The sequence below is a fragment of the Canis aureus genome, chromosome 1 (genome assembly GCF_053574225.1).
Source record: "Canis aureus isolate CA01 chromosome 1, VMU_Caureus_v.1.0, whole genome shotgun sequence".
Taxonomy (NCBI): Eukaryota; Metazoa; Chordata; class Mammalia; order Carnivora; family Canidae; genus Canis; species Canis aureus.
In genome coordinates, this window is record NC_135611.1 from 53,323,507 (window position 1) to 53,336,083 (window position 12,577).

Sequence of the window (12,577 nt, forward strand, 5' to 3'; positions counted from 1 at the left end):
TCCTAAAAGTCTGAATGGTCAGGATTAGATCACACGCAGGTGTCCTGATTCTAGGAAGTCCAGAAGCCGAGTTTACAGCATATTCAGCCTCCATCATGAGAGCTGAAGCCTACCAAGGAGAGAAATTGTCCTGAGAATCCTCTGTAGGTTGACATGGAGCATACAGACAGAGTGGATTAGGAGTGCCTTCAATATCTAGGCACAATTTGTTAATCAGGAGATGTTTCTGGAATTTAGATATCTCAAATTGAAAATAATGATGCACAACAACAACTTAGTATCTATGGTATAATAAATAATATGAAACTTTAGGTATGAGAAGTAATAAAGAAATGTAAGAGCATTTATTTAGACGAGATCAGGCTCGTTCAGGGTGGTATGGCCGTAGACAAGAGCATGTATATAAAAAAAACCATATATATATATATATATATATATATATATATATATATATATATACCCATCAATGAGAGAAGTAGTAAATATTACATATTTAATGATATAAATATAATGAATGCATTTCCTTAGTATTTTTCTCCAGAAATACAGATTTTTTTATTTATAAGAGAATCTTTAATAATTTTCAGGTAATGGTATTGCAAAAATCATTTCCCAGCAAGATATCCCTTTAAAACCTCTGCAGACAACGAGGAAGGTGGGGATAGGATAGGACTTCTGACAAGACCTCTGTGTCATCTGTTTGCTGCTGAGATGCCATTTGTTCACATTTTCAGCCAATACTACTAGAGCATGTCTGCATCAATAGTAAATAATCTTTGTTCAATGTAATTTGGGAGATTTTTCCAACATGAAATAACTCTTGACTGAGCCATTTTCTACCATCCTTTAGGACCAACGGCTCTCTTCCTGTTTCATGAAATTACTAATCATCACACATCAATGGCTAAATAAAAATTTCCTTCATCTTTAACATAGTACTTCTAAGAATCATTCATTTTTTTGAAAATACCTTTTTTTTGGGAGCCTTTCCAGTACTGATCTAAACACAAGTAAACTTCTATTGTGTACACTTTTTTGGGAGCCTTTCCAGTACTGATCTAAACACAAGTAAACTTCTATTGTGTACACTTTTTTTTTAGATAATTTGGTAACATGAATCAAAATATAAAATGAATATATCTTCTGGTCCAGGATTCATTTCCAAGTATTTATTCTAAAGGGATATTTGGCCTAGTGTAAAAAAATATGTAGATTGGTGTTTGTATCAGTTGGAATAGATTCTTTGAATAATCTTTCAGTAACAGCAAACATCTTAGTGTCTTAAAAATGACAATTTATTATTTGCTCAGACTCTATGAACATTACCAGTAGATGGGGACTCTGCTTCATACATCCTCACTTCAAGACCCTAATCTCAAATGTTGTTGTCTCTGTGGCAGAGAAAAGTTACTTCTTGAGGAATGTACTTGGCAAGTAAAAGTGCTGGAGCCAGACAGGTGACAGATGGCATTTCCACAACAATTCATGCCATCTACCTCCACCTTCACTACCACCACCACCCCCCACCAGTGGGGTCAGGCAATCACATTTAGATCTATGCTTAGAACGAAGAGCGTCAGAGAAAAGTTGGTGAACAGTATTATTGTAGACTACCACCATTTCATATGTGAGTTTCTTGTTATGTTAAAAATTGACAACTCTCAAAACAGTTATCAATGAGAGTTAGTTAAATAAGTTATTGTATACCCATACATTGGAATATTCTATCACTATTTTAGGTAATTTAAGTCAAAACTTACTAACCTAAAAGATTTCTGGTAAATACTGCTAAGAGAATGAAATACTGTTAGTTTGTATATAATATTTGGCCTCTTTTAATTAAAAACATAAATAGAAATACAAAAGGACATGAAAATAATCATAGAAGGAAGCTCAGATATGGTGGTTGATGTCAAGGAGGGTGTAACTGGACAGAGTATTGGTTTCTCTATTCAGCTTTTCTCAATTATTTTTCTATTTTTTCTAAAAATGTATGTATTGTTTTGTAAGTAAATAGAATTTAAAAATTATACTTGTAAACAAATACTCCATATAGACTTGAACTTCTCACTGTGACTGAGAATGGCATGTCCTAATTATCATTGTATTTCCAGATGCTCTTTGCTTGAATATGGAAAACTAGTTGATTTTGTATTTTATAATCAGTAATTGATTTGTATTTTGTTATCGGTCAATAAAAATATTCTATTACTACTTTCATGGACTTTTTTGATTTATGGGCATAATAATCTTACTACTCATAATTAATGATGATTGTATTAACTCTAATTTGTTTTATTTTATTTTTTACTTTGATTACTTCTATTAAATTCATTTTAATAGTCATTCCTTTTATTTCTGCGTGCCATCTTATTGGAATAGTGTGAGCTTATGGAATGCAGTAAATAATAGTGAGGATGGGGGAGAGACTGGTGTTGAACTAGCCCTCCCACCAAATATTAGACAGTAACTGTACAAAACACATGGAACAGGTGTTTCCTTCATGGGATAGAGGCTGTACAAGAGCCAAATCCCTGGACACAAAGGGAAACTCTCCTGATAAGTCTTACAATTATCCAGCTCTCTGCCTCAGGACACTTTCCCAAACCTAATGCAATGAGCTGGAGTCTGAGTAAAGCTCAGCATGCTGGAGGGATGAGGAGGCAAAACATGGACATACAAATTCTTACCGTATGTGAGTCCTCCCATATTCTTGCTTGAGGTTTGGGTTGCATAGGGGTAGGGTGAAACACCGGAGTCTTAAAGGAACATGGTGGCTACAAGCTGATAACAGAACAGAAATACTAGCATTCAAACAGTGCTGAGGAATGTCTCTTGCCTTGCCAGAGTGGAAAAGTATCACTGACCCTCATTAATACCAGAGCATCCAGCTCCATCTTGGGAGCAAGGACATCACCCTAGAGTGAGACCTATTCTGGACCCACCCTTGCAAAGGTAAAGATCCAGAGGTAAGCGAGAGGTAGGAATTGGAATCTTGACCAGCCTAAGGTGCTTGGGGATACCTCAGATTGCCCATTGACCTTCCTTTTCATAGGATAAAGGGAGATCCACACAAGTTCAAGGTAAGCAGTCAGTAACTGCCTACCACAACAAGGACACAACACTCTGCGAGGGAGGATAATGAATTCCAGGGTCTCTACAATGTCACCACAATACCCAGCAAACAGCAGAGTACTATTAGATATCATGCACATGTATGTGTTTGTTTATAATACATATGTCTTCCGGGCAAAGAATAACATAAAAAGCAGTCATGAGATACCCAGATACTGCTTTATTAGGCAAAAATGATAAAACAACTATTACAAATATATCAGGGAATAGAAGATAGAGTCTTAAGGAATAAATGGGGAATTTCATCAGAGAAATTAACATTTTAGAAAGAATCAGTTGCCAAACTTAAAACTTACAAGTTCTATAACTACAAAGAAAAATCTCTGAATGGACTTAATACCAGACTGGGAAGGGCTGAAGAAATAAATAGTCATGTAACTTCTACAATCTCTGTAGAAATTTCTAAGACTAAAGAAGCAAGAGAAAAAGGATTGAGGGAAAATGAACAGAGCCTCAGAGAAGCATATGGCAGTATCAGGCATTCTAGAGTACATGCCATTGAAGGTCCAGAAGGAGATGGTAGGGAAAGCATTGAAAGATCTAGTGGAATACTGATTCCAGAATATGATGAAAAATGTCTACCTAAAGTTCCAAACACTCAGCAGCTCCAAGCTAGAAAGGATAGAGACACACAAAAAAACCCACCTGGATACTTCTTACTCAAACTGCTGAAAACTAAACAAAGGAGAGAATTTGAAGCCAACAAGAGGGAGGCAGAGGTTCTGCACATAGGGAAATAGTCACATCAGTTGAAGCCTTAAAGTGGCAGGACAAACAGTAACAATAGCAATAGAAACTACCCCCACCCCTAGAGTTCTATGCTCTGTAAAAACATCCTTCAAAATGAGGGTGATAAACCTTCTCAGATAAATGAAAGCTGAGCATTTCTCTGCTGGCAGATGTTTGCTACAGGAAGTGCTTGAGGCGGTCCTTCCAGCTGAAGAAAAATGACACTAGCTGGAAAATTGGGTTTGTAGGGGAAGGAAGAGCAGGATCTAGAGTTGCTGGATGACTTTATCTAGGGACCTGCCACCCAGGAAGGGCAGGGGCAGAAAGGATGCCTGGGGCTCCCCATCCCTGGCTCCATCTGGAGCGTGTCACGAGGAGGCTCCCCAGTGGATCTACACATTCTGAGTTACTTGGCCCAGAGGATTTCTTCATGCTCTTCAGAGCATAGACCCAGAACCCCATGGACAGGAGGGCATGCCTCCACCGGCTGCCAGCTCCGAGACTTTGGGACCTCAATTCTGGTTTCCAGGTTCAAACATTTAAATCACCATCTATTCTTTCAAGATAAGCACAAAGCTGCTTCTCCCACCTGACTCCACACAATTCTTTTTACTGTAAATACTTAAATTCATAAATTCCTCAAAAAACAGCATAGTGTGCTTCCAGCTAGGAGTTTGTGAAATTGGAGAACAAATCATAGGGCACCTAGCAACACAGAATCTCTGTCCTTCAAGCGTGGGGACTTCTTTAAAACATACCAAGTAGATTATAATTGAAGAATTAAAGAAATGTAGCAAGACGAGTAATAATGGTGGTGAGAACCAAATCTATCTTGTTTCTTATTTCAATAATAAAGCCACTACTATATATGACGAGGGCTGTTGATTTCAGATAAGTGTTCTTTATTAAGGCTTGGAAATGTGCTTCTCTCTCCAGGTTATTAAGCACCATATTGAGAGTTCCAGCAACATGGTGAACTTAAGCTAATGCTAGCTAATGTCCCACCCCCAACCCCTGCCAGCACAAACTCATAAAAATTCAGGAGATAGCGTACTATCCAGAGAGATTATTATTAGCATATTACCCAGAGAGATTATACTGATGTGCCATTCCCACTCAGACATAGAGCAGACAACAGTTTCCATGCCCAAAATCGAGCTCCAGAATTTTTTTCCCCTGCAAGCCTGTGTCCTTTAAAGGACTTTCCATATCAATAAGTGGAAATCCCTTCTTTGGGGTATTCAAGCCCCAAACTCGAAGTCTTCCTTGACTCCTCTCTTTCTTTGCATCTCACATCCAACCCATCAGCAAATCTTCTCAGCTTTACCTTTACATTTATTAGACCATGTTTACCACCCTGGGCTAACCCACTCCAAACTTTCCTCTGTGCTGTTATGATAGCCTCCTATGGCACCTTGGGGCAAGACTGGAGTGGCCCACAGTAGTAAATATCGGATATTTCTCTTCAGCTCCCGACCCTGCGATGACATTCTATACCTCTGGAATTAAAAGTCAGAGATTCTGTAATGGTCTATAGGGCCTTCCATGATCTGAACCCATTGCATGTCTGACTGCCTTGGGCTGGATTGAGCCCCACTTCTCCCATCCATCATACTCTCAGTGGGACTGTATTTGGAGATATGGCCTGTAAGAGGTAAGAAAGGTTAAGTAAGATCTTAAGTGTGGGTCTTAAACAATGTGACTGGTGTCCTTATAAGAAGAGGAAGAGACAAGAGAGACCAGAGCTTACTCTATCTCTCTCTCTCTCTCTGGCGACAGAGGGAGAAGATGGCCATCTGCAAGCCAGGGAGAGAGCTCTCACCAGAAACCAATAGTGAAGACATCTTGATGTTTATCTTCCTGCTTCTGGAACTGTGAGAAAATAATGTTCTGTTGTTTCAGTCCCTAGTCTGTAGTGTTCTGTTACCACCCTAAGATGGTTAGTTCTCTGACCTGATTCCTGTTGAGGTTCCCTGCCCTCACTCAGCTCCATTTGCCCATCTGTGGGGCTCCACTGACCCAGCACACTCCAGCCTCCTGACCCGTACTTGCTGTTCTCTTGTTCTGAAAACTTTCCCTCCACATTTCTCCACGCCCTGAAAGAGTCCTTGGAAATGATCTGTGATCCACCAATATTTTAAAGCTTTTTAAGGGAATGAACTTTCCACATTGTGGGTTTTTTTTTTTTTTTTCCCGATTCTGGCACAAAGGAGTGAGCAAAAGGAGCTCCTTATTCCACAGTTATCCCAGTGGCTTTGTAGGTATGAGGCTGCGTCTCATCATCTATCATCTTCACAGCCTGTACCTGACCAGGGGGAAGAGAGGCTGCTGCCTTATACAGAGGCTTTCCAGTTATTTCCTACTCTACCCAGTTGTCAAGGCAAAGGAGCACTCAAACATTAGCACAAAAGAGGCAAGTCATCCTCCTCCTCCTCATCATCATCATCAAACAAAAAAAAATTTTACATGTGATTTTAAGTTAGTGTGGCTGTGATAGAAGACCCCCAATCCCTCTCCTCTGCTGGTATTGGGATAAATCTGCTATTCTCTCTTACACAGGAGTTTGTGTTTGCTTATCAGGCAAAGAAGGCAGGTGGCGATTTCAAGCTGTTTTGACATGAGACTTGGGCCAATGCCCAGAGCACGGGAGGAAACTCCCAGACTGCACTCTGGAAACTAGAGCTTGGAGCCAGAGGTGACCAGGAGAGGTCAAGCACCTGGGAATGCACATAAATTACGGGGATAGCATTGATTTGCTATGGGGTGAAACAGGGCTTAGATGAACTTCATCTTTACCTGTAGGGGCCGAGTTGACATTTTGATGACAGTGTAAATAGACAAAGTAGACAGGCCTTAACTAAATAAAGAATGAGAGAGGAGATACAGATCTATTCTTTTCCTTAGACTTTATGAAAATACAAAACTCATTATATCTTAATTATGCAGTGAAAGTAAGGTCCACACACGGTTTCCCACTGAGGGCAACGTGAGCATGTAACACACAGGCGGCTCTTAACCCCCTGAATGAGGGCAATTTTCTTCGACAGGTGAAAATATAAAAAGCAGTCCCTTTGGGGAATGCTGGGTAATTCCTGACAGTATCTCCTTTCCAAACAATGAGGATAGAAAGTTACTTGAATTGTAAATGAAATCCAAAGACACCTTTTTATAATCGTTTGAACGTTGATGGTAATGGCATGACTATTTTAGAGAACAGAGAAATCACGTTTCTGAAAATCAAGAAGGAAAAGCACATTTTAATTATTCATAAGTTATATTTATTTATATTGTTAGGCGGCACGCATTTTCTTCCACAAATCTGTTATTTTAAATGTTTTTTGTTATATCAATATTTTCAGCTAAAAATTAAGAAACATTTTTTTTCAAAAAAATATGAGATGATCTTATCCAAAAATATTACCCACATCTGCCTCTCTAAATTACTTCATGTATTTTAATCTTTTATCTGGTGAAACAGAGAAAGATAAGCTAGCAGAGGCTGCATCTTGATGGTGGCAGGTTACGGCTCCCGGGTGCCCAGGGGAGGTTAAAGCACTTGTCTCTTTACCTGGACGGTGCTGAGGTGCGAAGAACGTGGCCTGAGGACTTCTGCTGCTCCGTACGTCCTAGACTTATGACAAGACAGAGATTGCTAGTTGTCTATAAAACCCATTTTTTTCTCTTTCATGGTAACACATGCTGGTGGGTAAGAATGTTTGGAATCACAGAAAGTGAGGGTTTAGGAGTATAAAATTGTAATGGTTTCTATTCAGAAGGCAGTGGCCTGGGGAAGCAGAGGTGTTTATATTTTGATATCATAATAAAACTAGAGGTAATGTTGAATATCTAAGAATGTAGCAGGTGAATTTAAGTAATTTATCTCTCCTCTGTTTCCAAACATATCTTAAGATACACAAAGCAGATATTATGCCCCATTTTAAAATGATTAGATGAAGCAGATCTCTTATTAAAGTGAAGAAAGAGAGAAAATTTAAGACTTTAAATAAACAACAATCACTTTAAAAAACAACAACAACAAAAAATCAAAGTTGAAGGATTAGCACTATAAATGTCAAGAGGCCAAGGATGAGCTGATGATGGTTATCGCCAGGATGGACATGGTAATGGTAATAATGGTAATGCTGGTGTTCATGCCGGCGCAGTGACATCAGACATTGTAGTAAGAGGTTCCCATTTTAGAGATGAGTAAAGCGAGTCTCTGGCACGTAAACAGCTTGTCAAGCACATGCAGTGATGGACGAGAGCTGGGACTTTCAGTAATGTCAAGTAGGAGAGAGGTTGTGGTGTAGACAGACAGTGTGCATGAGCAAGGATGTGTGTCCCAGTGGAATTTGGTGACTGAAGCAGAAAGAGGTTCTACAAACACAGGGGTCGTTAGATGGTGGATGTGACATAAATCCCAGTGTGACAGTGCGCCGGAGAGAGCCCACCGGTCTGTTCCTGTTGGGGGAAGTTGAGGGAGGTCAAGAAAGTGGACAGTGGGAAAAAAAAAAAAAACAGATTGATAGAGTTTATGCACAATCATCAGATTTTGTTCTATTGTCTTTCATCCACATAATGATATTTAAAAAATACTATATCATTAAATCTGTACCATATGCCAGCGCTCTCTCCTACCCTTTCCCATGCAAAGAATGGCAAAGTGGATGAGTCAAATCAATGCCACAAACCAGAGAATTTCATAGCGTAGGGTGATACGGAGGAGCAATTAGGAAGCAGTCTCGTCCACTGTTCTGTCCCCCTGTTCTGTGCCAAGGAGAGGAAGAGAGCTAACAGCAGGCCAATACAGGCCGAATTCCTCCCAAACCAATCTGGAAGACACCATGTTTCAGATAATACGTGCGCTCCAATTCAGATGCTTCAGGTTATACAGCAAATAACAGTTAACTATTATTAAGGGTCTAATTAATTATCTATCTGTAAATCATTGAGGTACCTTGATTTTCTTCTGGAACTCTGATAGTATCTCTGAGACAGAGAGAAGCGGTTGGGGGGGGGGGGTTAAGTAGCATGTTCTGCATTGGTGAAAAGTCCCTACAAGTAATCTGGTGGTGAAAATGATGGTTTAGGTTAAAAACAGCACCTCGAGCCCCTCGGTGGCAGTGGTAACCCCAGGCCCGAGAGCTGGGCTGGTGGTGCTGGGCTCCCGGCCAGGTGGAGGAAGGAGGAAGCAGGCAGGTGGTTCTCCTGCACCGCGCTGGCTGCTCCAAGCCCTGTCGGGGTGCCTGCAGCTCTCCCGGCCCCACGGGGAGGACACCGTGACAAATGGCACAGAAGCAGACATGGTGTCACAGCCCTGCCACTGCGAGATGGAAGACACGCCAGGGGCCCTTTAAAACATCTCTTCACCAGAATGGGGATGGCATGTGCCATTTTCAAGGTGAGTTTCTCCCACGTTCAGTGCAGAAGGGGCTTTCTGGGGGCAGAGGGAGCAGCTGCTGCCGGGCAGGGGCAGCAGGGAGGACTCAGAATCCGGCACTCCCGGTGCTGAGGCCCAGGTAACCGCTGCCCCTCCCTGCGGGGAGCCCTGTCCCACATCCTTCAGGAGAGTGCTTGGCAGCTGGGACAGCCCAGAGGTTGGCTTCCTTGCTGCCAGGACCTCTGCACAGACGCTGCTTTGCTTCCCGTGTGGTCTCCATCCTGCCCATAGCAGCTGCTAGCTCCAGCCACTCTGGTCTCTCAGTTCTTCCCACCAGCTCTACAGGATTCCACCTGTCACAGGCCCTTTGCTCCTCCTCAAAGCTGGTGTTGTCAGGTCATGAAGCCTGAGATTTCCTTTCTGTTCTGGCACCCAGCACACAGAATTGATCATACTTGTATATTTATCTCATCATTACCATAAGAAGTGCAAAGCATTATGAAAAGTGTCCTCCCTGTGCTTTTCAAGACACTGAGGATCCCGCTTTAAACAATTTCTGTCTTTGAAATCTTAATGATCTTTGTAGAATTCTTTACCAAAAAAAAAAAAAAAAAAAAAGTTTTCTGGATAATCCCATTAGATTCTCAAATAACTCTCTGGCATAGGAAAGTAAAATATTATAATTTCTGTTTCACTAATCAATCAATTAATCAATACCAGCAAAAAGCTGTACTTCACTTCATCTATTGATGAAGTTGAGAGCATCTTTTTCTCCAGCATCTCCTCCTCCTCATGTGAAGGGTCCTTCTCATTCAGCCTCCCATCAACCAGTCTTGAAAACACAGCGTCGGTCAAAACTTCTTGGTTTCCTTTACAATCCACTTCCAGACTCTGGGTTTTGTTGTCACTCCCTGAACCATAGCCCCTTTGCCCACCCTGAGTCTGTTTCTCTGCCATGTCTCACTGATGCTCTCAAACTGGCTGCCCACGTGCCACACTTTTCACACCATGAGTCCTAACTACGACTAATTGCTCTGAAATACAACTCCGATTATGTCCCTTGGGTCTTCAGTGATTCTTCACTTGCCCCTGAATGTCATATAAATGCTACTGTGATATTCAAGGCCTTTCACCATCTCACCAAACCTGTATTCCTAACCTTTGGTACCAATAACTCACCCACAGATACTGACCCAACAACTAATACTAGATCATATATTACAGCAGGTACTGGGTCCCAGGCTTTAGAGATATCTCAGGAATACCCAAAATATCATTGCAAAGTAATGTTTTAGCCTGCTAGGGTTGTCATAATAAAATTTCCGCAGAATGGATGGCTTAAACACCAGAAATCTGGAGCCCAGAATTCCCAGATCAAGATGTTGGCAGGGTTGGTTTCTCCTGAGGACTCTCTTTGGCTTGCAGATGACAGGCAGCCTTCTTGCTCTGTCCTCACATGGTTTTTGTTCTGAGCGTGTGCATCACTGGTGTCTCTTTCTTTTCTAAGGATACTAAGTCTACGGGACGAAGGCCCATGCTTATGACCTCATTTTATTTTATTTTTATTTTTTTCAAGATTTTATTTATTTATTCATGAGAATACACAGAGAGGAGAGAGACAGAGACAGAGACACAGGCAGAGGGAGAAGCAGGCTCCATGCAGGGAGCCCGACATGGGACCCGATCTCGGGTCTCCAGGATCACGCCCTGGGCTGAAGGTGGCGCTAAACCCCTGAGCCACCTGGGCTTCCCTATGACCTCATTTTAACCTTCGTTCTCTTGAAAGGCCTCACCTCTGAACACAGTCACAGTGGGGGTGTCAGGGATTCAACATACAAATTTCTTGGAGACAAAGTTCAGTTCATAACAGATTCTGTTCTTGCACCATTTTACATGAGAGAAATTGAGTTTCTGGAGTTTATGCAACTAGTTCTGTGGAGAGCCAGGATTTTAACACAGGTCTTCCTAATCCCACTTAATATGCCGTAAATGTCAAATATTAATTATTGTGTAAGCATAGGTGCAATATTTGATGAATTGTCTTTGATTATGTTAATCTCCTGGCCTGGTAGCCCAATGCCCCTATTTCACTGCCAACCATCTGAACCCTTCATACCCTGCATGGGCCACTGTAAAGGCTACAAGAGAACTTGATCTTACTCCTCAGGCGCAAAACAAAGATGCTGACCAAAGATGCTGACCTTTGGTTACTATCTTTTTTGTAGTTTAATAACTATCATGGAGACTTACTGAGATTTTTATTCGTTTTTCCCTACTGACCTATGATTTGTATTTGTTGTTTTATATCTAAGAAACTGTTTTCAAGCCAAATTCATAAATATTTCTTGTATGTTTTCTTCTAGAAGTTTTATAGTTTTAGATTTTTTACATTTAGATATATTACCCATTTTTTTCTTTTATTGAGATATAATTGACACAAAACATTACATTAATTCCAGGTTACAACACGATGATTCAGTATTTGTATATATTGTAAAGTGATCACTACAACAAGTCTAGTTAACATATGTTACCATGCAAAGTTACAGAATTATTTTTTTTTGCAATGACAACTTTTAAGATTTACTCTTAGCAACTTAAAAATATGCAGTATAGCATCAACTATAATTGCTGTTCTACACATTACATCCACATCACTTATTTACTATATAACTGGAAGTTTGTATCCTTTTTTTTTTTTTTTTTTAATTTGTATCTTTTGACTTCTTTCATTCCTTTCACCTACCCAAAACTAACTAATCCCTGTTTCTGGCAACCACCTAATTGTTCTCTGTATCTATGAGCTTCTTCCTTGTTGTGCTTTGTTTTGAATTTTTATTTTTTCTACTTTTTATTTTTTTAATATTTTATTTATTTATTTGACAGAGAAAGAGGGAGAGCACAAGCAGGGGAAATGGGAGCAGGAGCCTGAGAAGAAGAATTAGGCTCCCACTAAGCAGGAAGCCCAACGAGGGGCTGATCCCAGGATGCTGGGATCAAGACGTGAGCCAAAGGCAGATATTTAACTGACTGAGCCACCCAGTGCCTCTTGGGTTTTTAAAGGCCACATATAAGATATAAATATCATGCAGTATTTGTCTCTTTATCCAACTTATTTCAGTTAGCATAATGCCCCCAAGATCTAACCATATTTCCATGTTGCCACGAATGACAAGATTTTATTCTTTATTACAGCTGAATAATAATATATGGTGTGCATGTGTAGATAGATAGATATACACAAAACACACACACAAAAATTGTTTTGTATATATATATTTATCTGTCAATATGCATGTAGATTTTGTCATATCTAAGCTAATTATAAATGAT

At 40.4% G+C, this 12,577-nt stretch overlaps 1 long non-coding RNA gene across 1 annotated transcript in view; it reads left to right on the forward strand.

The window, feature by feature from the left end:
* Positions 1–5,800: 5,800 nt before the first annotated feature.
* Positions 5,801–12,577, forward strand: part of LOC144284955 (uncharacterized) — a 67,028-nt gene continuing 60,251 nt past the window's right edge. Inside the window, exon 1 of the long non-coding RNA XR_013353365.1 lies at positions 5,801–6,281. This is a non-coding gene — a long non-coding RNA (uncharacterized LOC144284955). The remainder of the gene's footprint in view (positions 6,282–12,577) is intronic.